Source organism: Aulostomus chinensis, chromosome 13 (genome assembly GCF_037954235.1).
Source record: "Aulostomus chinensis isolate RoL2024-O1b breed Wild chromosome 13, RoL_Achi_v1.0, whole genome shotgun sequence".
In the NCBI taxonomy this organism is placed as follows: domain Eukaryota; kingdom Metazoa; phylum Chordata; class Actinopteri; order Syngnathiformes; family Aulostomidae; genus Aulostomus; species Aulostomus chinensis.
The window spans coordinates 12,861,052-12,888,679 of NC_141332.1; the positions used below are offsets into that span (position 1 = coordinate 12,861,052).

At 41.9% G+C, this 27,628-nt stretch overlaps 1 protein-coding gene across 1 annotated transcript in view; it reads right to left on the reverse strand.

The window, feature by feature from the left end:
* frmpd3 (FERM and PDZ domain containing 3) overlaps window positions 1-5,339 on the reverse strand; it is an 83,410-nt gene extending 78,071 nt beyond the window's left edge. The window contains exon 1 of the mRNA XM_086221386.1: window positions 4,773-5,339. The gene's annotated coding sequence lies outside the window, so the exon portion shown is untranslated. The remainder of the gene's footprint in view (window positions 1-4,772) is intronic.
* Between the last annotated feature and the right edge of the window lie 22,289 nt (window positions 5,340-27,628).

A 27,628-nucleotide genomic window follows, 5' to 3' on the forward strand; every position in this document is an offset into this window, starting at 1 on the left:
TTACTTAAATCCATCCATCCATCCACCCTCCATACCGCTTATCCATCAAGGCTCGTGGGGGGAGGGTGGAGGCAGGGTGCACCCTGGACGGGTGGCCAGTCCGTCACAGGGTACTTAAAATGCCAATTTTTAAAAAAATACAAATTAGGTGAATTTCCAAACGGTTTATCATCCAAAATCCAAGCGAAGCATTTTAGCTATTGTCATCGTTTTTCCTTCATTCAGTCAATGCTGTGTCATTAATTTTTACATCCCAATATCCATTAGTTTTGAATTAATATTTGTGGACAGCGTTAGTTGAAAATGATCCATACTGTACAACTCATTTTTATGTTCAAAGGAGATGGAGGCAGCAGTATGAAATCCTAGTAACATAAATCCAGGAAGCTCATTTTATACTGCAAGTTAAAAAATCTGCTTGGAACGCTCATTAATTAATGCATTGAATGTGGTTGATTTAAAAACCTCAAGATGTGGGAAAAAAACAACAAAAAACATGACAAGTTATTCTTGGAAATGCTCTGAAAAAAATTTGACAACTAGCAACATCCTTCTGCTCGTGAAGATAAAGTGATGTACTAAAAAAAAAACAACTAATGGACTTTGATGTGCAACAATTTTGTTGACTGCAGATCAAGAACGAAGACGAAAGCTTTGAGGACACCAGAATCATTAATACGCTGACAGTTACTACTAAAAAGTATTCTCTCAGGTGAAATACACACCTTACCTCACCTCACCTCACACAGACTGACATATTCCTTCATTACAATGATGTGATCATCAGACTTTTTGATCTCGGGAACTCACATCACATCACATTGCTGCCTCAGGAATATAAAACCATGTACGCAGCTGAAAATACTGAACTACGCTGCCTGGGCTCATCGCTGTTAAACATGCCACCGATATGTTTTTTAATAGTTGCTGGACTGCAGCAGGAAGGATTCTCTTCATCAACTGGCCGCTCACTCTTCTCATTTGCAGATGTGTTGATAATTATAAAGATAAAGAATAAAGTCAACCTTGTTCTTTAACTCGTCTTTAAATCTTGTGTCTCAGATCTTGCAGAGCTCTGGAAGCGGCATGAAAATCATTTAGCCCAACACGACCGCAGATAGAGATCAGAATTAAAACCCACTCCAGCAGGGGAGGCAGTCGGTGTGAGAGCGCGCAATCATGCGTACCTCTGAGACTTAACTGTCAGTGTAATGTGGATGTGACACTGAGGTACTGTGTGCTGCTTCCCTTCATTTAAATGGCCTCCACTGTAATTGGTGCATTCTGTAGGTTTTACTGCGTCAGGTCTTCCTTTACGAGCCTCATTTCCTAAGATCCTCTCCAATTTTCTTTGAATCTATAAGGCAGTGAATTTACCCCGAGCTGTCACTTGTCTCAGTAAAAACAAAAACAACAATAGTTTATTTGTTAAAATGATTCTTCACCACAAAAAAAGTATATTTTGCCTTTCAAGTACTCACTAATGAGCGTCTTGAGCTCATGAAGATGTACAGTATTTTCCCTTGTAACTGCAGAACAGAGGAAGGGCTCATCCATTTCGCTTGATGCTGATGACGACTCATGGCTAACAACACCAAAACTGTCCAAAGATGTTCATTTACAAAGTCTCAAGTACATCATCCAGTATAATCCGAGTCAGCTTTATTCAATTGTATACTCAGTAATCAACTAAACTTTGATTTGATCAAAAACTTAACCATAAAGTTAATATTTCTGACAGTTTTGCAGTTGTTAGCAATGCTAAATTGCTATATTTAGTTACAGTGGCTGGCTCATTCTGCATTCTAGAGGCACAACGAAGTCATGCAGCTGGGAGAAAAAAAGGCCTTTGGAGTCCAAGACACCTACTTGCAAATACTTGAAATGCAAAATACACTTTTTGGGTGAAGTATCTCTAAGGTTGATACACCCCCAAATTATCCTATGATCTTGATGAAGTGTACGATTATCACGCTCCTTAAAGAGGTAGCAACATATGGTGTGAAGAGCAGGGGAGAGATGGTGCTGTGTGCAAGACTGTTAACATAGCAGTGAATGTGCTGCTATCAGCAAATACACAGTAAAACTTCTCAAAGCTGTGTTTGCGTTTTGTTCCCAACCGTTGTGTAAAGTAAAAGAAGTTGTGACTGTGTTAACTGTGTTAGCATCACCTCCAACCTCCCCTGTGCCTCTTCACCAGGATTCCAAGGCTAAAGCGGGAAAGGTTACCTGAATGTTATAAAACATGGTGAAGTGTTTTGTTTTCTTCATTCTGTGTAATTAGCAAGCAAAGATGAACCAATCTGCTTTTAGTCTCTCCTCTCGAACAATCCAGCTGCCGGGGACAAAATACAAAACAACAAATTGAAGTTAACTGACTTTGTGCGTCTTTGTCATGCAATCCTTGTGTAACATCATGATTAACCAGAGGAGATGAGAAAACTCCAATCAGTTAAATACAAATGAGGAAGAGCAAATAAAGAAGGAATATGGCAGCAGGGTGAGCGAAAAAATCCATTTTACATCACACAGGACTAAAAAATCTTTGCAGCAACTGCATCACAAACACCAGTACAGTACATACAGTAGCCTGTGCAGTTAGTAGATCCATCATTATTAAAACTGAGCCACTATTTTCCACTAGAAGAACATGAAAGCACCATGTCATGTAGGCTGGTCGAGTCAGTGTGACCGATCAAGACCCAAACCTGAATGCAATCTGTCTCAGCTCAGCTAAGCTCGTCGGGTACCGACTGACTCAGTGACATCAGGTTAATCTGAGTCGGTTAGCTAATGCTATAGTGGAGTGTGTGACATTATAGATATAGTGATATCCAGCTAATGCCACATGTTGGCGAAGTTCCCCCGGCAGACACTGCAGAACATTATATTCTTGTAACACACCCGGTCAAAATCATCTCCTCAGCTGTTCTTTCTGGTGCTATTTGTAATGTATTTGACTCGTACATTGAAAATGCAGCAAAGAGTGTAAAACAAGGATTGTGTCTCAAATCAGTTGATAATAGCCAGGCTGCCTCATGATTAGGACATCTTGACGACTTTTTACTTTCCCTACACAACTATTGTCTCGCTCAAGACAATCAGGGAGAGCCTCGATGTTGAACCCTCTCACAGTATGAAAACTTGAGTAAAGGCGGCCCCACGAGGAGTAATTTGCTCTCGCCCCCACAACCTTGGAGCTGTTCCGCTCTCTACAGTGACTAAGGGAAATTGACGGATGTGGTAAAATAGCTAAGTGTGTCAAAACAATGTACAAGACCGAAGGAAGTAGCCTATTTGAGGGTTATAATGCACCTCTGATCGCATCACGTATATTAACAGCCACAGTGGCATTATAAAGTGTCACTCCTGAAGCTGGACCCATCTTTTCTTGTAGCCCAAGTGGTACCTGTGCATATTTACAAGCGTCATTAAACTCCCACAATCAACCTACACATCCATTTTCTCTCAAAGAACGTCTAATCAACCTCAGATATCCACTCCATGAAGTGCCAGGCTGTACTGTCAGGCTGAGTGGTATCTAGATAGATGCTGCAATATGGCCTTTAAAATCAACCTGTAAATCAGCCACCAGCCCCTCTGAAATACACTTTGTAATGGAAAATATTGATATTTTTGGCATGCTGGATGTACTGCCTCGAGAATAAATCAAGGCTCCATACTACATAGTCCTCTCCTCCTCCTCTTCTGCTTCTACCTGTCTCATTCTCTACATTTGCATATGTCCTGTGACTCCCCAGCTAGCCCAGCCACATGATGAGATCAGAGGAGCCCGACCATCTAAGTAATGGCTCTCCTTTTCTTGATTCCTCTTGGGTCCACAGCCCCTGCATCCAGTGATGTATGCTCCATGCAACGGCACTGGACAGCTCATCTCTCTCAGCCATAGGCACCTCTGAATAAGCACATCCACCCTTGGCCAATCTCTGAAATGCACTTTGGGGCTGCTGCTGGCCATGTCATTGACATCTGCAGGGAAGGAAAAGCACTGTAACCTTTTTATAGTGGCGTAATGAGTCTAAGTGTATTAGTGGAGGATTGGAGGGAGAGATTTTCCATTTGTACAGGTTGTAAACCAACCTTTTCCTTTTTCTGCAGAGGCAGCTTAGAAATGCCGGAAAGTTGCATCTTTAATAATAAGACTGATCTATCGCCAGGGTGTAGTTTTCTCATAGCCTGTGGAAACTCCTCCATGGCTCTTCTTCAACAATCAGTCTTAAGATTAAGTTCAAAAACTGCCCTAATGTGGAGTGTGTAATGACTATATTGATTACAGAATGAACACTGAGGAACAGCCAAAGCCAAAGCGCACCCCCCCATCCCACACACACAGGCACACACACACACACACACACACCAAACAGCAGAAGCCCACAGGACATGGCACTCACATAAATTATATGAAATGCCATGGACTTTCAGCCTGTCTCTCTGCCCCCCTCCCAATCTCTCCTGCTCGCTCCCCATTTGTACCCCCTCCATTTCCACTGACATTCCCCAGACAACTGATGGATATCAGTCCACGTCCTCCAGGAGACATATTCCATTATCATGCTGCCACAGTACTCATCCACATTCCCATCGCCCCTTCTAATCAATGGCGATGCAGCACAGCAGACACACGCAAACAAGACACACACACACACACACACACACACACACACACACACACCTTCTGTAAATAATCAAACCAACAGCTGATGACACACTTGTGTACATCCATACAGATGGAAATCTGTGCTGCCTCTTACCTGCGTGTCTCTGTGGTGGTCCTTCCCACTGTGGTTAATGAAGACCCCCGGTTTATACAGCCATGCTCTCCTATATGGGTACACATGTGTGGGGCAGATCAGAGGTCTTCTATGTAGCTGTCAGGTTGAGATGAGGAGGGATCAAGGATCAGATAGTCCTCCCAGCTGGCAGCCCAGTCTAGCGCATCTCCTTGTGTCTCCTGCTCTCCTGGGTCATTCCTGCCAGCCCCTCAGCAACCGCAGAACCAGGGAGTGAGTCTTCGGAGGGGTGGGAGGTGCCTAAAGGAGTGAAGTGAACATGGAAGAGCGAGCGGAGCACCTCCTCCTACTACATGTCAGATTGCAACCACTGGACATGCCACAGCTCCCGTTTCCTTCCTGCGTGTTTTGTGGGTTTGCGCGTCAGTGCGGACTCCACTCTGCACTGTGTGTGTGTGCAAACACAGTCGCTTCCTTATTGCTGCCTGCAGCCGGTGGCTCTGAGATGCTGAGGCAGAGTGAAAGAGAGAGAGAGGGAGAGGAGGAGAAAGAGAGAGAGAGAGAGCAGGAGTGTGAGCAAAAAGGTAAAGCAAGAGAGGAAAAAAAAGAAGTGCGTGTGGGAGCGGGGGAGGGAGAACAGTGAGGGAGAAGAGATGAAGGTTTTCCCTCCCGCTCCATCTATCTATATCAATCAATCAGGCATGAATATCAGCGCCTGAGTTAATGAGTCATCCATACTGATCCCTGCGGTCATGTGTGTGTGACACAAAATGACAGGCGCAGAGGCAAACGTATGCAACTACATGTTCCCTCTTTCATGTACATTCCTTTGAGCCCTTTGTATGCTAATGAGCATGTTTGAAACAGAAATAGCAGAGAACTTGAGCTGTGTGTGCACAGTTTAAATGCACGCAGTCAAAAAAAAAAGGGCACGTAAATAGCGGCAAACAAGGTCCCCAGCATGTCTACAGTCCTGAGAACCTTCAGCCTTTACAGACTACCTGCCTCCCTGAATGCTAAGGGGAATGATTGATGGGGAGGAGAGGAGAGGAGAAAGGGGAGAGGAGAGAATAAATATGAAAACTCCAGCAGTGAGACACTCTTCGAAAAAGAACTGAAAGGCAGGTGGTCTATTTGATTAGCTAGGAAGAAGCAGGAAAAAGAAACAAGAAAGGTGAATTTGGTGTGGCTCCGTTTCACTGAGAATGTTTTGTTCTCTGTTATTGCTGTCTGTTCAGCTTTGGCTGCCTCAGGAATTAAAGAGAGAGGTCAGAAATGATAAAATGATGGAGAATGAAGATCAAGAGATGGAAAGAAAGGCTTCTCAAACAAAGAGAAAGAGACATCTTTCCATCAGATAAAAAAGCAGGGACATCTTCGAAGCAGGAGGTGCATACTAAACAGCCTCTTCATCTTTCTTACTTCCTTCTGAAGATAAAGAAAGATAGATCTTTTCTGTATATTTGCGTCGTTCTTATTTTCACCTCCTCAGCAGAATCCCTCTGTATCCTTCTCTTTGTCTGGCTTGGAATTAAGTGAGCATTAGGCTCAGCTTCAAACCAAGAGTCATGTAGAAACGACAGAGGGAAAGCAGCCATCACCCCTGTCAAGATTACAGAAAAGCTTATCTCTCGGAATCTCCGCAAACTGAATATGTCTCGACCGAAATACTGAGTGTGAGCAGTGCAGAGACTCCCCTTGCAGGATGTTTAGGCCTGCAGACACATTTGCTTGCTGCATTATGTGACTGGACTGACAGAACAGGCTACAGAGGTCGATCACAGCGCAACAGTTACATCATATACTCCCGGAGATAATGATCAATAATTGTGTTTCCATTCATCTATTAAGTAGATTTTCAGAAAACTTTGGAAGTGTCCCAAGAAAAGGAGATGTGCATTAGGTTAATGGGAAAAAAAACAACAACAACCCCAGTGTAAAGCAGTAATCCAAGTTGGAAGGACACAAACGGTGAAATGCAAATAGTGTCAGGCGAATGTCGAGTGTCGGTCACATGCGAACAACTCTACTTAAAATCTTAAGTAGCTCCTGCAGGCAAGTGTAACGCAACCACAACACCTGTGGTGAAGTCGCTGGAGGACAAGCACGATGCTGCTACTGTCTGTGCTAAGCAACGCCTTTTTATTTAGCGGCAGGAGCTTTGAAACACATCTGAGACCACCGAGGACTTAATAAGAAATGAATGGACTTCAAATGCATCATACAGTACGTACTTCCAGACTCCAAAGGGCTGACTTGCATACATTCACAGAGCTAACGTGATGTGGAAACGAGGCATTAAATTGTTACATTGAAGGAAATTAACAAGCTTGAAGCCTGTTTTGTGGTGGTGGAGATGCTACCACTATCAACTGTGGAGTCTCCATCTTTCCGTATGGGGGATTGGTACCCTCTTGACTTTACATGTGCTTGTGCATTTCTTCCAGGCCACTGAAAAATACAACAAAAATGAGGAATGAAACTGAAGGCCTTTTGATTTTCGGTAACGTAAAAATACGTAAGCAAGTTTTTTTTGGCAGGGTATCTCACGCTGTAACGCTGCTCCTTTTCAGTGGCAGTAACACATGTAATGATTTACTCTAATATGAATGAACTAGGCAACGCGTATTTCAGGCAAAGGATATACAAGTGAAAATGGAGAGGGGTGTTGAGGAATTACTTTCAGCTGTATGTAGTATCGGCCATGTTTCAAAGACAAAAAGTTTGGGAAGTTCCGTGAAGACATCAGCAGCGGAAACAGCTGGTCAGTGAGATAAGTTGGAGATTGTCAAAATTCCTTTTTTCTCTCCCAAATAACTCAAAAGCCACCATAAGTGAGCACAGCACAACGGTTTGTAATAATACAGATCAAATATGCTCATGGATCCACAACTAATCATTCAGGTACAGTGTATTTTGTATCTATTAAAGCAAACTGAAATCATGGAAAGGACTCAAAATATGCCAAGGATGTACGGTAGGTGATGGTGTTAGTTACACTAGCGGCGCCATTTTGACCTTTCATAGCAGGCCAGTCACAGTTGTAATTAATAACATTAATTAAGGACCTGCTCCATTTAGGTGGGCTCTTGTCTAGTATTGTGCATGTTGGCGACACGAAATAGAACGGCACCGTAATTGGTTTTATTAATTACACCTATGTTCACCCAGCTATGACATGTCAACATGGCTTAGCCTGACTGAATCCAGGCCTGATCCCTGAGGAAGAACAGGTCTGCGCTGACCTGGGGTCTGCTTTTTAGACGAATACCTGATGCTCTAATGTAACTCTTGTTATCTTCTGTTAAATCAGGCTTTAAGAGTGAACCGAGGCAGTGACTGTGGCAATCTTGTGGTGAAGAAGCAACCTTGTGATGTGTGTGTGTGTGTGTGTGTGTGGGGGGGGGGGGGGTAATTTTGCATAAAAGAAGATTGTTAGTAACGTGTTGGATGTTTGCAGCGAGCAGACAGATGGTTTTACCCATTCACTCCTGCACCCCTGGCAGACCTCAGTGAAAGAAATGCGTTGCAACCTTCAGACAGGTTTCTTTGAGTTTCATCGCCCTTCTGTACATTTATTTAACACGTATCACCTCACACCTCATCTCTCACTCAACCACTGATCTCACAAGTCCAGTGGAAATGTGCATCAGCTGGAAAAGTTCAAAACCAAGTTACATTGGATAGGACGGAGGGAGACACTTTCATATGTAAAATTCATAACTGTAACTTTAGTGTTTTTATGGAAAGGATGTTTCTTTCTTGTTTTTGGCTGCAAATTCACCCAAAAAAGATGAGGTGGTGACCAGACCTCCCTGGAATGGGGGACTGGGGTTCTGCTGGCTTCTGCTAGTTCTGAGTTTCTGTAAATATTCAGACGTCAAAGGGAAGTTTGATCCATCTTTCATCTGTTGCTCTGTTTCCTGGACAGAACTCAGTTTCCTTGTGCTTGTGAAGAAGAGCCTACACAACTTTTCCGCTGTGAGATTTCAGCCCATGAGAACTGATGCAGGCTGTCCATGTTCTTGTTGCTATGCTCACTCTTGCCATGGTGTGCATTGAACTTTTTTTTTTATACTTCTTCTAAAAAAGTTTCCTAAATCTACAAAGGAAGCTGTGCAGTGTTTCCACTAGCAACTCCTGTTGTAGAGCAGCGAAGGACTGATGATATGAAAGCAGCTTGCAAGGTGTCAGCGCTGTGGTGATATTTTGCATTAGAAATTCCGCTGTGGACACCCAGGAAGTCCAGTCGTCCACTGTGTCCCCACTGACATGCAGGTTTGGTTCCTTGCGTTGCATCTGGCTCGGTTGCGCGTCCGTAGAGACACATTTGGGTGTATGTCGGTGGGAAGTAGATGAAAAAACAGAGGTGTCATTGTCTAGATGTATTTTGTTTTTGTTATAAAGAGTTTAACCATAGCCAACATGCGAATTTAGGTATCAGAATCTGTCAAGAAGAAAAAAAGAATCTATAACGAGATTTTTCCGCAAGTATTTTATAAGTAATTTTTTATAAACAATCTTAATATTGATTTTGGTTTAAATGGAGGGGTCTTACTGTTCATTTAAAGCTGAAATGACACAGCAAATGCTAACGCTGAGAAAGAATACAGCCTCCAGAGAGTGTAGTAAACTTAACGCTGTGACATCACTCATCAACTGAATTTTCTCAACACTCAATTTTCTGGTGTTGAATCTGCTTCCTGGTATTCAAATGAAACGCCACACAGCGTGACATCAGAGGATTCAATAAAAGCACATCCAGTCAGGCAGACGAAGATGAGATCCTAACAAACACAACACGCTAGCAGCGGTAACCTCGCCGCCAAAGGGCACGGAAAAGATGCTGATTGTGATCACAGGACTTGAAAGCCTTTGATCTCATCAACATGGAGGCTTTTCAGTCAATTAACCCTTTGATCCACTCTGATCCCTGTAGTTCGCAGTGCTGTGTAACAACACACATGCTCGCACCTCCCTGCAAGATAATAGCCTCATCATCACCTTGAGCGGTCAAATTTGCACTGCAGATTTATGAGCACACGCTGGGATCTTCCTCAGCCTCTTCGTCATCTATGGGGGGGTCAAGTGTTGCACATCATTGGATTTCATGAGTGGCTGAGCAATGAAAACAGAATGAGGAATCAGACAGTTAATATCCACATTGACCTTCGCTTGAACTGACATGACACCCGGCTCTGCCGCCTAATGACATATTGACCAGTTTGATTATGTGAAGGCTGAGCCTGAAGGGAAATCATACAGGTTTTTTTTTTGTTTTGTTTTTTTTCAATTTAAAGATCGCAATTAGAACAGAAGACATGAGAAGCATGAAAATCTTGGACAAAAAATGTCAAATTCAGCTCATAGTCATTTAACAAGCCCTTTTATTTTATATTCCAAAGAAAATTTTGCACTTGTATGATAAATCTTGATCTTGATCTTTCTGGATAAATGGGAGACCGGAGGTGCAAGTAGTAGTTGTTTTACTTGTGGAGACGGATGACATATATAATCATGTAGAAGTTCACATTCTCCATACAAGTATGGGGTTTATGTTATGTGCTCTTGGAAAATTTTGGAATCATTTTATGTCTTCTCTGAATCAAGGGCACAGCTTATATGCATATGCAAATACAGTTCATGTTCTGAATGCCAAAAACCATAATTTAATAATCGGCTTTTGAAAGGACAGAACGTGAGCTTCATATTTGAGCAGATGTCATCCTGGAAACCGCGCTGGGCCTCCCAGTCTGCTTTAATCTTGAGAATGGAGCGAAAACTATGTTGTTGTACGTGTTGCTGTTCAGTGATTTTCAGCAGATTTTATCCAAACCTCCACACGTATCCCCTGAATCCCAATAAGATAAGAACAGCAGCCATGCAGTGTGTTTGTGTGTGTCTTTCTGTTTGATGTTATGTGCTGCAGTAAAGTGACAAAGATCATATGGCTAAAGGGATAAAAAGAGTTATACCGTGCTGTCTGCTACAGGATGGATCTTGCAGCTCTCTCTGTCTGTCCATATGAAGGACTTGGCTGGTATCATCATGGGAACGAGACTAAAAATAGCCTCTGGGACTCGAACCAGTCAAAGAGCGTCACATTAGAAAGCTAAACAGAGCAACTGTGTTAGCGCAGAAGCTCCAGCTCCTGGGATTCTGCATCCCACATCAATTTGAGGCTACACAAAACAATCCTGGACATCCCCCCCTTTTGTGTGTGTACGTGTGTGTGTGTGTGTGTGTGTGTGTGTGTGTGTGTGTGTGTGTGTGTTACAGCAACAGGAAGGTTGTTATTGCTCATTACAACTGGCACTCTTGTGGTGAGCTGCATCAGGAGTCGGCATGCTCCAGCATGCTAAATGATGTCCAAACCTCCTGTCAGATGACACAACATCAGCGGTCTGTACTTGTGGAACAACGCAGTGAGAGACACTGCAGTGGGTGTGGCCCTAAAATGGAATGAGATAAAGTGAAAGAAAAGTGCCTCAGGGAAACACAGTCGGATGGGCTGATTTCTTTTTAATGACAGTTTTACTGATTCTGAAATGGATGCTGGTGTTCAGTCTCAATTCTTGGCTGTTACAAGTTGCACTTCCTAAATTTGTGATATTGTGGCATTCATGAATGACCCTAGGGTGGAAAACTATAATTTTAGCTCTAGGTATCACTGAATTCTACGCACGGACCTTTAAAATTGCATTTCCCAAAGTAATTTTCACCATGCCTCTTTTCAGAATGATTCTATCATCTGTTACTTTATGGCCAATTTAAATTTTAAATGTCATTAACACAAAATTGTTACCAAGTTTTTCTCTCGAGTGAAATTCAAATGATTTTTTGCTGGTTCGCAAATCCCCATGTCGTGTTGAGCCTCTTTCTCCAGAAGATTCATCCAAAGTTCATAATTAAACCCACAATTAACAGACGGTCTTGTTCCAGCCAAATATCTGGCCTCAGCAGTCTTCTACAGTCATTGTTCGCCTCCTTTAATCTCAAGATCCTGCCTTAATTATCGTGTTATCGCAAGATAAAAAAAAATAATAGTTTTTTTCAAGGTCACAACTTCAGTCTAATTAGAGTTTCCCTCATCAAAGCTAAGCGTAGACTACATGATAGTGGAGTCTCATATTAGAGAGATAGAATGGAAACGACAGAGCGATTACGGCTGATCATCAGACTAGATTTAATATTCATCAGGATTTCACTCTGAGATTGGGACCACAATTAGTTACTAAGTCGTGACCGAGGAAAAAAACATCCAGTTACTTAAAAACGGTAGGAGTATGATTTCTCAAGATGATTAAAACGAGTCACTACACATGAACAGAATCAATATTTTATCGAATAGATATCGCCATGAAACTTCCCTGAACTGTGATTTCATGTTTAATATACTACTAATTAGCTGTTCACCTTGCATAAATAGCCAAAATTGGATTATCTGATTATCAGAAAGTTTTGTTTTACTTTGTTCCCATTTTTAATTCAAAGGTTTATAAAGAAAAACTCTGGTTGATGCTTTTTCCGGTGCAATTATGTTGTTGCTGCTTTGCTTTTGTTTTTTTTTTTTGTTTGTTTGTTGTTGTTTTTTAAATAAATGTGGTCTATGTTTATCTGTTCTGGAATCTGAAAGGCCGAAGGACAATATTTTGTAAACAAAGAGAAGAAGTGGACAAGATATTTTTCATAGCGGGTGAATATGTCTGGCTGTAAGGAATTGATATCTCCTCCTGATATTTTCCAGAATTCATTTGCGTTTTCATCATCACGGCTGGGTGGGAAAACTTGCTGAATATTACCTCAATTAGTCTAATTAAATGTCATGTGTTTGCGGTAGTATAAGTGGAAGTTAAGCGCCGTCTCAGTGGCAGTGACCTCCAGCACCGGTGGTCTATGTAAACCCCTCTTACTCCAGCCGTCTTCCTGGACCAGCGACTGGGACTGTCACTGTTTACCTCAGGGCTCACATCTCTGGTCCCCTCTCATCAGACTGTGATGACCTTTAATACTGTGTCTCAGCCCTCGAATTAGTTAGCGCTCTCCTGCAAGTTTCCCTCCAACTGTGACCATGTAAATTTGATGTCAGTGAACTTTCCCGAGAGGATCTAGTCACACATGAATAAATTACTGTGCTGTGACAGAGGCGGCAGCTTGTCACAGCAATGAGAGAATGATATAGTAGTTTAGAAGCGTGAAATCACTGAAACATGTTCTAATTTAGTTTTCTGTAATTGGCGTAACCACCGGGAACAGACACACGGACACAATTGCATGAGTTGGAGACAGAGGGCAACGGTAAGAGGGCACGTTCTGCCCCTTCAGAGTCTATCGGCAAGACTACCCTGACTGTTCAAAGAGCTCCCTTTGGAACTACTGCTAACAAGTGTACAATTGAGGGTCATTGAAAAGCTCCCACCTTCAATTTTGAGCTACAATTTTTAAAAAAAAGTGTAAACTGTAGGGCACTCAGAGCACATACCCCCGCCAAGGTGATATGATGTCATCAGATCTGGACGCAGTTCTGGAGCAATTTCAAAACTGAACTGTTGCTCAATCTAATTTTTATAATTGTTCCACATTTAATCAAAATTATCCTCAACTTTCTGAATTAATGGACAGACAAACCAATGACCTTGGTGAGTAATTGAATAGCGTTTCTTTACTTATTTCAGAGTACAGGTATTCAGTATGTACCTCATGTAGAGTGTATTTGTATCCAATGAAAATGCAGGAACTCTATTTCTACCTTATGTTGGCTTCAAACTGGTGCATTTCAAAGTATTATCTGTTCATGGAAATCCCCCTTCACAAAATTTCTGTTTTTATGAAAAGTAAAACTACGAACTAAGGTTAAAAATGTGGAAACTATGAACTAAATTATATACTGCCACAACAATTGTCTTCTGTCTGCCCATCTTATATCAAGTGGAACATTATTTTGGGAAGGTCACAGTGTTGTGACCCAGACACAAAGATTACACAGTAGGGAGGACAAAATGAAAGAACTGTAATATATTAGCTAAAAGTAACAAAGAGGGATCAAACAAGCAACTACAGTGAAAAGATCAAGAGAATAGTCTGAACTGGTGAGATACAGGAGGGACTATTTAACGGTGGATCTGACAAAGGAAGAACTGAAATATAGCCGAACTAAATCACACAATAGGACACAAAACATGGCGGGAGACAAAAGGGGGATCGTGCACGCAGGGCAGCCGAGAACTCCTCACTTACATCACATTACATCATTCAGCAGACACTTTTGTCCAAAGTGACTTACAATAGCACATTTCTTCATTAGACTTCATCAGTTAAGGCTTTCGGGAAGGATTAAGTAGAACTTTTTAAAGGGGGATTTTTAAAAATAAGAGGAGAAATTTGCTAAAGTGGGGATGGAACTGTAAGAGATGTAATCTCCACTGGAAGTGATTCAGCTGATCTGACGGAAGGTGTTTAGGGACTCCTGAGCCCACATGGGGATGTTGTGTGGAGGCAGCCAGCAAGTGTGGAGTAGTGAGGGGAATATGGTGATGTTTGGAACCTGTAGACTGCTGATAGGAAAGGACAGTCTGATGTCCTGCTCAGCATCTTGTTTGTGATGTTTTCAGAATGAGAGGGATTTGAAGTTGGTTGGACTCCAGATGGGGGGCAGCATTCTCAATGTGCTTAAAGGTCTGGTGGCAGGCAGCTTGCAGAAGAATGCAGAAATAATACAAACCATGCAGCTTTCTTTGTCAAGAAAAGTTGAATTTTGTGGATATTACGGGGGAAGAACCTACTTATTTTCCAGGACCCTAGCAAGTTTGGGATTCTAATAGTTATCTGTGAGAGGGCAGTCCTTGGTAGAGGTACCTGGGTCAGAGTAGAGCTACCTGTCATCCACATAGCAGTGATGGGAGAGGTCATGAGAATCAATCACCTGCAGTGAGATATTGTATATAAACACACACCGATGGGTAAGGATTTGGACATGGATCCTGGCTACTGTAAGAGACCCGTAAGAGCAGAAAGGAAAAATGAGATTTGAACCAGGATTGTGCAGATCCAATGATTCAAGTTGGAAAGAGCAATTTGATTGTCAACTGTGTTGAAAATGATCGAGAAGTCTAGGAGGATGAGGATGGAGCGGAGTGCCGTGTGCAGGGCCTCTATGCCTGCAAAAGGAGTTGTCTCTGTAAGGACAAAAGCACTAAAACCAGAAAGAGGAGGGTCTAGAACAGGGATCGGCAACCTGCGGCTCCTCAGCCTCCTTGTTGCGGCTCCCTTTGGCGTCAACATAAAAAAACATGAAAATGATTTTATTTGAAATTAAAATGAACAACGGTTATTTCTTAATTAAATTTTTGTTTAAACATTATTATTTTTGCATTTTATTTACTACTAGTACAGTTGTATAGCCTATTTTAACATCTAATTTTGTAAACTTTTTTAAAAAATAATTTGTCAACTAAAATATGCATCACATGGACGTCTATAGCCCCCGCCTTTGCCTGCAGGCGGCTTCTTGGATTACCGGTGTGCTTGATATGTGGAAACAAATTGAACAACAGAAAAAATACCTTAGTGAAGATGAGCGAAGCTGAACAGAGCAAACACACGTTCAAGAAGTGGATCACCTCTCCACAGTCAACTACAGTTGCTAGTTGTGTGGCAGCTCAGGAGATCGTGAAGAGAGGTAAGCCGTTCACGAACGGGGAATACATCGAAGAAATGTTCATGAAAATATCAGAGCATCCGTTCTCCCACTTCAAAAACAAAGGGCAAATTGATCAGACAATTAGAGAAATGCCTCTCTGCAAAGACAAAATCTAGGAAGGACTCAAATAGGCCTGCATAGTTCACTTTTATTTATTTCAGAGTAGGCCCACACATGCACACTGCACTTGTCTTTGTTTTATTCAGTGGTTGTAACATTGTGTAAGTGTTTGTTGAAGGGAAAGTTTAAAATAATATTAAAACTTTTAAAATTGTACAAGTTGTGTTGTGTTTTGCGACTCCAGACTGTTTTTCTTTGGCGAAAGAGGGGGCGAAATGGCTCTGTTGATAAAAAAGGTTGCAGACCCCTGGTCTAGAAGATTCTGGATGTTTAATGCCTTTCTCAAGGCTTTTTGGCAAGAAAGGAAATATGAGCTAGCATTCTGTAGTTGTGACTTGACTCCGGCTATCTTGACAACAGAATGAGACCAGAGGATAGAGTAGATCGGGACGTGAGACTGGATACATCGTCACGTGAAGCAGGACTGGAGTAAAGAAATGGCGTTAGTCATGGATCGACTGACGTCATAATTTGCAGCCCTCAGTGACTTCTGCATTTTTTTTAATCAACTCAACCACCAATTCAAGCTGCCTGCATTTGCTCTAACATCATTCAGTTGAGTTTGAACAACAGATCCCAGGTGGTGATGTTGAACTTGATGCACCAGAAAAGAAAAAAAAAACAGAAAGGCAAGCCATCTACTTGCAATAAGAGAGGTGTGGGTTAAGCAAGTTCACCCAGGTTTTGACAGGCTGTACACACACATGTGTTAGCAGTATAGCTGAGAAGATTACAAGCTGAGAGGAGAGAAGGGGAAACAGTGGATTTCAGTAATGAATAGAATTCCTTCCTGTTGACACAATCATTAATAAAACCTAAAGGAAAAAAAGGTCTAGAGTGAAACAAAAAAGTTTGGCGGACGGGAGCACGAGCTACATGACCCGTACTATAAGAAGTCTTTGGTTGCCACCGAGGGAGCATGTTAACGGGATTGTTCAAACCGTAGAGGTCTAGGCTTATGAGGCAATGTCATGTGCAATGGATCACTTTGCCCCTTGGATGTGTGGGTGGGTGTAAATATCATTGGATGTTGGAGGAAGTGTTTGTTTATGTGTGCGTGTGTGAACGTATCCCATCAGCAGCAGCAGCAGCAGCAGCAGCATCATCCCTCTGTAGAATATGCCTCAGGGGAGTTTGAGGTAAATGTGCAGTGGAACAGAGATCCATGTAGTCTCCAGTGCATCACAAGCTGATTTATTTATTTATTTAACAGCTCCGATGTAGCAGCCATTACTACTCTTTTACAGTCTATGCCTTTTGTTTCAATTTTCACAGAGTATTTCCTCTCCACTCGCACAATTATCCCCCTGTCTCATCCCTCTCCTCCTCTCATTAGCTGAGGAGACAGCCGTAGTTCAGGCTAACAAGTTTGCCATTCCTTGTCTATGTGTTCATACGCTGTTATTCCCCCAAGCCTCGGCCTGTTGGTCAGTTGCAGGGCTGTGTTTTTAAAAGCAGCTCATTAGTGTGTCTTCTCGGACTCCAGACAGCTCTTTCTTCTTCTACAGCTGCTTATGGGCACATTAGGCCAATGATGCTCGCTCCCTCTAATGGAGCAGAACGAGTGGGCCAGCATTGAGCTGCTCCTCTTTGCCCCTCTATTAATTATTCTTCCTCAACCAAGTTAAAGTACTCCGGTCTCATACACATGCAGAAGCCTGAATGTTAAAGCTGTCTTTAACATTCACGTCAGTGGCAACAAACCGCTCTGATCATCAGAATTCGCTGACTGTAGAGGGTTTTTTATTTTTTTATTTTATTTTTTTATGATGTGCTCTATTTAACCAGAACTCTGTGTTGCAGAATGCGGCACCTTCTTCCTCGGCCCACTCTGTGAAGTGTGTAAAATGGCTGTCGAGTGTTGTGTGTGCCAGATGTGGGAGTCAAGCCGCATTTTGATTTTGTGCTGATTGCATTGCCAGATGTTGGCAAAGGTTTTGTGTGCTCTGTAGAGTTTCTTCTGGTGGTGGGGAATCAAATATGTTTTCACTTGATTGTGTGTCTCCCGCCTTTCATGTAGGAATCGAGTGACTGAGTCTTTATAGCTGTTGTGAGATGTGACACTCATGTTGATTCCTCATATTTGAGACAGAAAGAAAGTGTAAAGCAACATGCAGAATTTCAGAGGCTGAACGGCTGTGCTTGAAATGACTTTTTTAATGGCATTAACTCGATCATCTCACGGTACCCGGCCAGCGTATTTCATTGTTTTGTAACGTGATTATGATGAATAACAAAACTAATTTTCTTGACGTCGCTCTGCGATCATGTTATCAATAAATATCCGATATGTAGGAAATAAATGTTCGATCTAAACACTAAATTCTAATCTTTGGACATTATGTCTAAATGTTGATTTGAAACCTAAGTAGGTTAGTTTTTTTCCTCATCACAGTGTCAACTTATTATGTTATAATATTCCCAAGATGTTTTTCTGTCCATCTGTTTGTCCCGCGATTGTTACCACGGTAACTCTTGAACACCTCAAGGAAATTTCCTCCAATATTGTCCAAACATCCACTGGGAATTCAAGGATAACCTGCAGACATTCTTGGCAGCCAAAGTTAAAAGGTCACAGTGACAGGCACATACGGTGGAGGCATCTGTGATGGGATGTTTTTAAAATTTCTATCGATGGATCTCAAGTGAGTAAATGTACGATCAAGCTATGCAAATAACGTGGCTCGCTGGCCGTTCAGATGGACCCTTCATGACAAAACGCTACAAGACTGGAAGATCAAGCTATTAGCAACCATGCACCCCCCCCCCCCCCCGCCCAATTTGAAGGCTTGTTGAATAACTGTGATTTTAGATCTACAGCTAAAAGCTATTTTGAATGTTTTACTCAAATGAAAAGACAGAAAAATAAAGTGTTCTCTAATCAGAGCAGAAGTCATTCACTAAGTCTTTTTCATGGGCAAGGAGACAAAGATTCATTTTTCATGGCACTATTTGATTTGTACATTTGGCTTTCAGGGATTCTCAGTGGCATGTGAAAGCCAAGACTATATTTCAACAACTGAGAGCACAGCATGAATAAGTCAACAGTGTCAAAATGTTTATTTATGAATTTATGAATTTCTCCCCACTGATGCTCCTCAGCAGCATCCCTCAGCGGCTCTTGAACATATGGTCTTATCTAAGTGCATGGAGATTATAGAGCACATGTTCATTGTTTTAAAAATGCTTATTTTTTTGTATTCCATCCAACTTTGCCCCTCCAGGCCTCCAGATAAACCTTTTCTAACTCTCCTCCTCTGCAAGTTTGACTTATATTGAAAACTCAAGTATCTAATGACTGCTTTTAAAATTGCTGCAACTAATGTGCTTTAGAAAATCCAACTTACAATGTGCAACTCATATTTGTGTGATGACCCTTTTTGGCTGCTGTTTCACTCGCTGTTGTTAATCCAATTCTTTTTTTTCTTCTTTTTTTTTTAAGAGTGATTCATATTCTTACTGCTGCCTGAGCAGGTTGGCTCTCAGGGAGGAAAAAATGCTTGTAATAGAAAATAACTGGTGTGCTGAATGGGGAATGCAGGATACTAGATTAAGCTGGGCATTTGTGGTGGTAATATAGTTTGCAAAGTCAGCACGGTTGCAAGGCAATATAGTTGATTCAGACAATAAATTATATTCCAGCAAATACCTAGCGTATGTATTACATCCTCATCCGGAGTAGCCTGGAGAATTGCTCGCTGATGGCTCATTTAAGTCTGTGACTCATCTGCAAATATCTGCCTATCCTTGCATGGCTTATGTCAAGAGAAACATTTCTGGCTGCCAAGAGGCATTTTTATGCCAATGCTGCAAAAGATGTCACTTTTAAATGAATAAATTTCAGATAAATACAAAACAACCTTTTATCCGTATTTTTAGTTGTGCCATCCCTTATTCAGTCAACCATTCATCGTCGACAGGATTTCCTTTACCGAATATCATTTCTAGCAACTTTTTTAGACATCTTTAACTCGACCAGTTTTAATCAAAGCAAGTTTTTCAGGTTGAAATCGTTTGCTTTCATAGAAGTGAACTTGGACTCGACTGATGAGAGCAGTCGGGCAAAACAGGCCATCAGGCGATATGAGAATAGTTTGAGGCAATATCGTCAAAATTGCCATAAATGAGACTCGAAGATGAAAAGATTTTGGTCATCCAAGGTCAAGGCCACCCCACATGAGTGTAATGACTTCAGGAAAGCCTTTAGGAAATTTCATCCATCCATTTTCTTCCACTTATCCTGTTAAGGGTCGCAGGGGGCTGGGGCTTCTCCGAGCGGCTTTCGGGCGAGAGGCAGGGTTCACCCTGGACAGGTCACCAGTCCATCACAGGACCAACACATAGAGACAGACAACCATTCACACTCACAGTCACACCTACAGTCAATTTAGAGTATCAATCAGCCTCGTCCCCTCTTGATGTCTTTGGACTGTGGGAGGAAGCTGGAGTACCAGAGAGAACCCACACAGGAACAGGGAGAACATGGAGACTCCACACAGAAAGATCCTGTGATGGAGCCAAACCCAGAACCTTCTTGCTGTGAGGCGACAGTGCAGACCACTGCACCACCGTGCTGCCGCCTTTAGGAAATTTCAGTGAAATTACATTTGTTTTTGTTATGTGCTGCAGTGCCATTTCATGTTCTACCCCTCTTAATTCCTTTTTTACGGTTAGAAATCATTGACTCCGGCAAATTCTGACATCTGAGCTGTTAACTACACACGGAGAATATATACGAGATTTATTATGCATGAAGGTAGAGACAGTGATCCATGAAGAAGGTTCATTGTTATGATACACAGCTGACAAAATCTCCAGATGTGTAACTCTTAAGAGTTCAAATAATTTTCTTTTAACCAGCAGTGTTCACAAGTGTGTTTCCGTGCTTTTGCTTGCCTGTGCACAAGTATGTGTGTATTTATCTAATAGTGAAATATCTAGTGTCTTGCCAATACTCTTGGTGTATAGTTATTTCTTAATAGCAGTGGACTGCGAACAGTTAACATGATGGTCAAATAACTGCATACGTTTTGCCGTGTTGCTTTCAATATCAAACCGTTGTGCTGGATTTGGCCCGTCTGTCACTTCAAAATGTGGCCAACATCAATACAAAAGGAAAAGTGCTCTTGGGGGAATCTGCAAGACACACAAAAATACAAGATTGTGTTTTGTTTATTGATGTGAGCAGAAGCTAGACTAAAAAAAAAATGACATACTGTAATAGGAAAATGATTGATATACTATGATTTCTTGAAAAGAGAACAAAACAACAGTTGAGAAGCGTGAACACCTCCGAGACCAAAACGTATCACATCTATTGTGTTCTCCCTGCAGGCTGCACCCAATAGCTTCGCCTTCACTGTCTTGGCAGCTTAATCAAAGACACAAAGTCCATAGAGGGTTTCGAGATGTGCAGGCGTGAGCAGACAGTTCTGGCCGCTCTGTTTTCGGAATTGACTCGAAGAAACAAAAATAACCTCAAAGTTGTGGCTCAATAATAATAATAAAAATGGTTATTTCAGTATTTACTCAACCACAATGACAAATAGAAGAGAAAAACAACAGCTGCTAAAGTATGTAACACCATTATAGCATTGTTAGCTATACTCAAGTGCAGGCTAAATTGCATGAATGTGTTTACTGTCCTGCTAGAAAAACAGCAGCAAAGGTAGAATGTTCGATTTGATACTGGATTCTAGCTATTATACCTATTTGTGATCTGGTTCAGGTCACCAAAAAATAAAAAATGAATAAAAATGTGTGCTATGCTTTTAGCTTCACTAAAGACATCATGGCTGGGGTCTCCAGGCCACAGTGAGCAGGGAGGCTAAACATGGCAGCAGGGCTGCTATTCCAAAGAACTTGGCATGTCGAGGCGTCAGAACAGACGAAATGCTTCAAACAAGCAGCATGGCTGAGTTTGAAGGTTTTATTATGAACTTGTTATGTTTAAACATAATTTTTTTATAGTTGGTCACCATTCTCTTTACTCGTTTTGGAGATTACTGCAACACCTTTTGCTGTTAAAATCCAGCAGTGTTATGTAGAATTAAAAAAAAATGTATCTGACATTCCATCATCAATCAGTTCTGCGTTCTACCTGTCCAAAACGTTTACTGTTACACACAGATTGATACAGTCGGTGAAATGGAAGTAAAAAGAAGCCATCCTCCTGATAGTCTATTCTGGACAGTATAGTTTCACCCATCCTGTCAAGTTTATGTCGTAGTTTTGCTCCTAAATGTGTAAAGAACGTCGTCCTCTGTTGGAACTCTGCTGTCACCTGTGACAGATTTTAAATTGCTTCATCTTAACAATGCTGCAGTGCAGCAGCAGATGGAAGCTGCTCAGTTCACAGTGGAAAGGAATGTTTACAATCTGTGTGGTGGATCCATAACTTGAGAAAGTAATTATTGCAGATGGATGGCAGTTGGATAATTGATGCACACAAAATCCTATCAGTGCAGAACTTCTCGTAATGCAACGTTTGATTTCACATTTATATTTATGTTAATAGTATTCCTGCACTGCTGCCTTACTACAGCTAGCTCGCTCAAGTTAGCGGCAGGTTTACAGCTGCAGAAACCCAGCTTTACACTGGCAGTGGTGCAGAAATTACCTTTAACATGGGGACGATACACTATGTAATGATAAGTGTTTAGTAAATTAAGTTTTAAGCCACAACAGAAACACATTCCACTGGTTGACTTGCTTGTGTGAGGGAACAGAGTACAAGACTTATGACGTTGTTTCGCTGCCATCTTATCAACAGGCTCCGCCGCAACCGTATTTGCAGGGACTCAGACCACTACATTGTTGGTAAATCAGTCTAAAATGGGACCATAGCTGTGGGCAAGGTGTTTTTACCCACAGCTTCTTCTCTGGGGAAATTCATGCTTGACTGGGTGCAGCAATCTTGTATTCCTCCCCAACATGTCCACGCACGTCACGCTGGGATGACCATATTTTGATTGCCAAAAACCAGGACACTCGGCCCAGCAATGAGATCCTCAAATGATACTCAAAGTTTACTCAAAGATGCCTTATAGTTTCAGTACATTTAAAGTATGCCTCCTCTGTATGGATAGAAGATTGTTATCTTATAGAAAAACAAAACAAAAACAGGATGGCCGGGACAAGACGTGAAAATAGGACATATCCTGGGAAGACAGGATGTTTGGTCACCCTTTGTGACACAAATCAAGATGTTCTGTCATCAATGATGCAACCAGGAGCCTTTATTCCCTGAGTGAGTGCGATGACTCTAAAGCCTGTTTTCCGGATTGTATCTTTAATTTCTCATTTTAATTAGCTGTTATTGAATTCATAGAAGGATATTTTACTTATTAAATGCTTAGTCCTACATTTTAAGTGGAGCCATAGCAATGATTACAGATGTTTGTCTGAATTAACACACACTCCACTTTGGGAAACATGGGAATACCCAGCAACAACATTCAAATTAAGTCTAATGTTCGAACTAATTACGGATTCTTCCATTCTTCCACCCTTCACCTTCAACTTAATCACAGGTTTCTCCTTTATTCACCACTGGGGAATGTGAGAATTTCTGGGAAATTCAATTATCTACAGTAAGCCAAGACACCATTGCTTAACTACATTTGTTTGGCTCTTTTATTTCTCCTTTTCACTGTGGCATTCCTCAATTTCCCAATGTCCCATTTTATTTACAACTACAGTTAAATACTAGCATTACACTGTATAAATATTTATATTTCTCTTTGTGTTTGCCTTATAAATTTGAGTTAAAAAGATGCTGTCTTCTGGGATAGTTGATTTGAGCTGGCTGAAAGACGCTTTTGTCCAGGCTCGTGTTGAACGAGGGAGGGAGGAAGCTCTGGAGAAAAACCACAGAGGACGAAGATTAAAAGAGTTTTCACTGCCACGGGCCATCACTCATGAAATGAAAACAGAGGAAACAGCAATGTCCCATGGTTCTCCGCGAGTCTGGAAGGACCAAAATCGCCAACGCCTACATATACAAACGCTACATGTAAACATACACACGAGGTGACAGCAGAAAACTACAAAAAAAAGACATGAATGTACAAACATTTTTCACGTCACAAGTAGTTTTCTTCCATTTATCTTACTGTTTGTGCACCGGAGGCTTCGAAACCCCTCATTGTATTTGAATTCTGGACCATGATCGCATTTTAAAACGTGTGATGTCACAAATCACACTCGCACATCAGATTTTCACCGAGCACAGAGACACTTGCTCCAATGAATATGAAAACAGCCTTCTATTGTCAAACTCTCCTCATCCGTCTGCACTGAATCTGACAAAAACCTCTGTCGATGGAAGAAGAAGAAAAACTGGAAGAGAAATTTAAAAGAATCAATCCCCCGATCAATTACTTGGCAAACTGTTCCAGCTCGACATGACGTGAGATACTGAATATGCACCTTAAGAACTTCAGCTGTCATTTATCCTCCTTGGATAAGATATGTTGTTGTGGCATCACTAATAAAAGCTGCCAAGCTGCGTAATGACATAATAAAGTTTCCTCTCAATACATCAACCAGCTGCTTTGACCTTTGATGTTTTCGACCTTTCATGTAACTCAGATAATGGATAAAAAAGCTTTAAGTATATGTTGGCTAGTGTGTGTGTGTGTGTGTGTGTGTGTGTGCGTGTTTGCATGTGCGCGCACGTCACGGTGAAGGGAGTAAAAAGTAAGTTATAGCATTTGACTCCATCACTTGTGTGATTTGTGGGTATGCATCGATCGTTGTGACAATGTTGTTGTGTTTTACGGGGCCCGGCTGCAGAGGATGATAACAGAGATAACATAGCTCGTTTCTCATGAGAGCATGCTCCTGTCTGTCTCTCTACCTCCGCCTCGGGCGATGCATCTGAGCAGATGTGCGTAGGGATGTGCTCTGTTTATGTTAGTTGGATGTTGTGTAAAAAGGCTGCATCTCGGAGGCACCGCGACGAGTAACCCACTGGTAGCTGGTGTGTTAATGACTTCTCCAGCAAACAAGATGTTAGCAGAGTGACATTCCTGTCAGGTATGAAGGCTTTGAAATAGGAGGTAATCATGTAAACAAACATGTGCTATACACACACACACACACACACACACACACACACACACACTAAGTCATGTCATCTGTTTTTATTGGACTGCAGTGAAAGGTGGTAATGGTGTAATATGTTAACCAAAGACAGCTCCAAGGTTAAACGTTTGCTCTACGTGCACTGCGCCATCACAGTTATGCTGATGAGAAGAGAAGATTTTCCACACTATTAGATTTTTTTTTCTCCTTGCAGTCTTTTTGGATGATGATGTAGTTGCACTGAACATTTGCAAGCTGCAGGGGAGTAAGAGATTAGAGGCCGTATGTGAACTGAGAGAGTACAGAGAACCTGAAGCCAACAATATGAGCACTTTGAGCTCTCCGGCTCAAAAGAGGCACTGTAAACTTTTGCAAATGGCTGAAGAGAAATGATTTTAGATAAAGAATGAGCAAAGGCACATCAGTGAAAACACCTGAAACTCTTCTCTCTGCTCCCCTCTCCTCCTTTCAAAACTAAAATCTGTCAGTATCACTTCACTTTCTTCTTTTGTCCCATGTGAGTGAGCCTATCCCTCTACCCGTCATCCCTCCTGCACCTGGAGAGGCTGGTGTCATGCTAGTGCATTGTCAAAGAGAAGAATGAGAACAAGAGACAATGAGGGACATATTTCTGACAGTAATGGGATTATTTGATGGCGATTGAATATTAAAATAACATCTGAATAGAAGGCTATAGCAACACTTTATCAGAGGTAGGAGTCTTGCCTGCACTGTGCACTGTCTGGCAGTAGATGCATGAGAGGTGATGGAAAACAATAAAGCTCTCTCAGCCTGTTAAGTATTCCATTATCTGCCATCGTGTGCAGCCTGAATGGGGACTGATAGAAAAGGGGAATGTGGAAAGGCACAACACCAGAGAAAGGCATCCCATGGAGGCCGTGGCTCTCTCGATCATGCAAGGACAGCTTGCTAATGGAGTTGTTTACATGCAAGCAGCAACCTTGTCTGTCTCTCCTTTCTCCTCCTCACACACACACACACACACACACACACTCAGGTTTAGAGCATTAAATGCATTGCGCTAGCATGCTCTTCTTTTTTGATACAAGATGTAACCAATACAAATGGTTCAGCAACCTCACCATATAATGAAATTGATCATAATCAAACTGCGCACTGATGCATTTATGCATGCTTGCAAACACTTCGCTGCACTGTAGTGTCAGCCGTTTGTGCCTGTGTTGGTGTGTTTAGTCAGCAAGGCTTGATCTGGGACAAGCAGGCCGGTTAGTTTAACCTTGTGCCCTGCATGCGTGCCCAGCAGATAATGAGCCCTGCTAGCAGGAAGCAGTTAGTATCTACTTTGTCTGGCCGAGCTTGATTCCCGAGTCTGGAGAGCCGACCTGACGTGCTCAAGTTGGTTGTAAATTCTCACCATTTACAAGTCAATGTGCATGTGTTGATTGTTGACTCGAGGTGCTTTACCCTGGTCACAAGTTTTACAGGATTGCACTGTACCTTTCCAAACAGCAGCAGGGTAGTGGGGGGGCAGCCAGGGACTGTTGTTTAATCAAAGGACCGAAGCCGAAGCTGCTGTCAGGCTGTTGAGTGAGATACTGAATCCCCTCTCCCACAGGGAACGTCTGCGTCTGACTTTTATGTCCCTGTCTTGCGCTAAAAATGAGAACCCTGGTATCACAGCTGTCCAGATCTTTGTTCAAAATGACAATTTCTTGTTGAGTGCAGGTTACATAAAGGGCATCTTCTTGAAAACCCATCAGCTTGAATGTGTATCTCCCAGAACATTCTGAGAACATCCCCGCTTGAAGTTCAGTGTTGCTCCTAAAACATCACCAGACAGTCGAGATGTGAAGTTCTTGAAATGTTAGAGGGACTCATGAACAACCTTTGAGGGTCAATCCAGGACGTGTGAAAACCCGCATGGAACCTTATATGGAACCTGACCCACATCTCTGATTGTAATTCCAACAAATAACATCACCATGTTGGTGTTAAGAACCGTGGAAACGTTACACCATTTTTTACACCGGCATTGATGTTCTCAGGATATTCTGGGAACATAGTCAAGAGACCAAGAGGGAACAAGTCCCCCAAAACTCTCCCCTAAAGACTAATGATCACCCTCCATTATCCCCTAAGACCTTAAAAGAACTAAGGAAACATACAAGGGACGTCCGTTACACCAGCGTGGGTGTCATTCTGGAACATTCTGAGCAGTGTGGAATCCTTATCCTCTTAAAAAGTCTTAGTGGAGTTAAAAACACATCCAGTATATTCAATATCATCCAGTGTAACACCTCTACAGGAGTCTACGATGACTGTGTTCCGGTAAACACAAGATATAAGGAAGTCAGAGGGTGGAAGGATTCTGGTTATCTCAGGAGAAACATGGACTTCTGCACAATTGAAGTTAAATGTAAACCAGCCAACTGTCAACCTGCAGGCTCCTGTTCATTTTACAGAGAACGATGAGGTGACACACAGAGAGAAAGAACCGCCACACACACACACACACACACACACACACACACACACACACACACACACCCCTAAACAAATACTTGAACCAGCTTTTAAATTAAAATAACTGTTATATAATAAGAATATTGATCAAACTGTTTCAGTTGTGCGAATGTGTTTTCTTAAATCATGTTTAATGATGGCGCTTCAGACACGGTGTTCTACTAAGACGCAAACATTAGCACACTAAAATGCACGCACTTTTTTTGGCCGATGCTGGAGGATCTCCACAGGACTCGATGGTGCAAAATAATAAAAAGACATTTTCTGTGATTAATACTCTTCTCTTCCAGCCTGTGGAAAACTGACGGCAACACTCAATCATGCCCTGAATTTATTAGAAATTATTGATTTTTTTTTTTTAGAAAAAGAGAGAAAGAGGCTGACAAAAAGAGAGAGAGGTAGAGAGATATAAAGACAGTGAGAATGGAGACGCGATGACAGATGAAGATGAACATGGTGAAAGTGG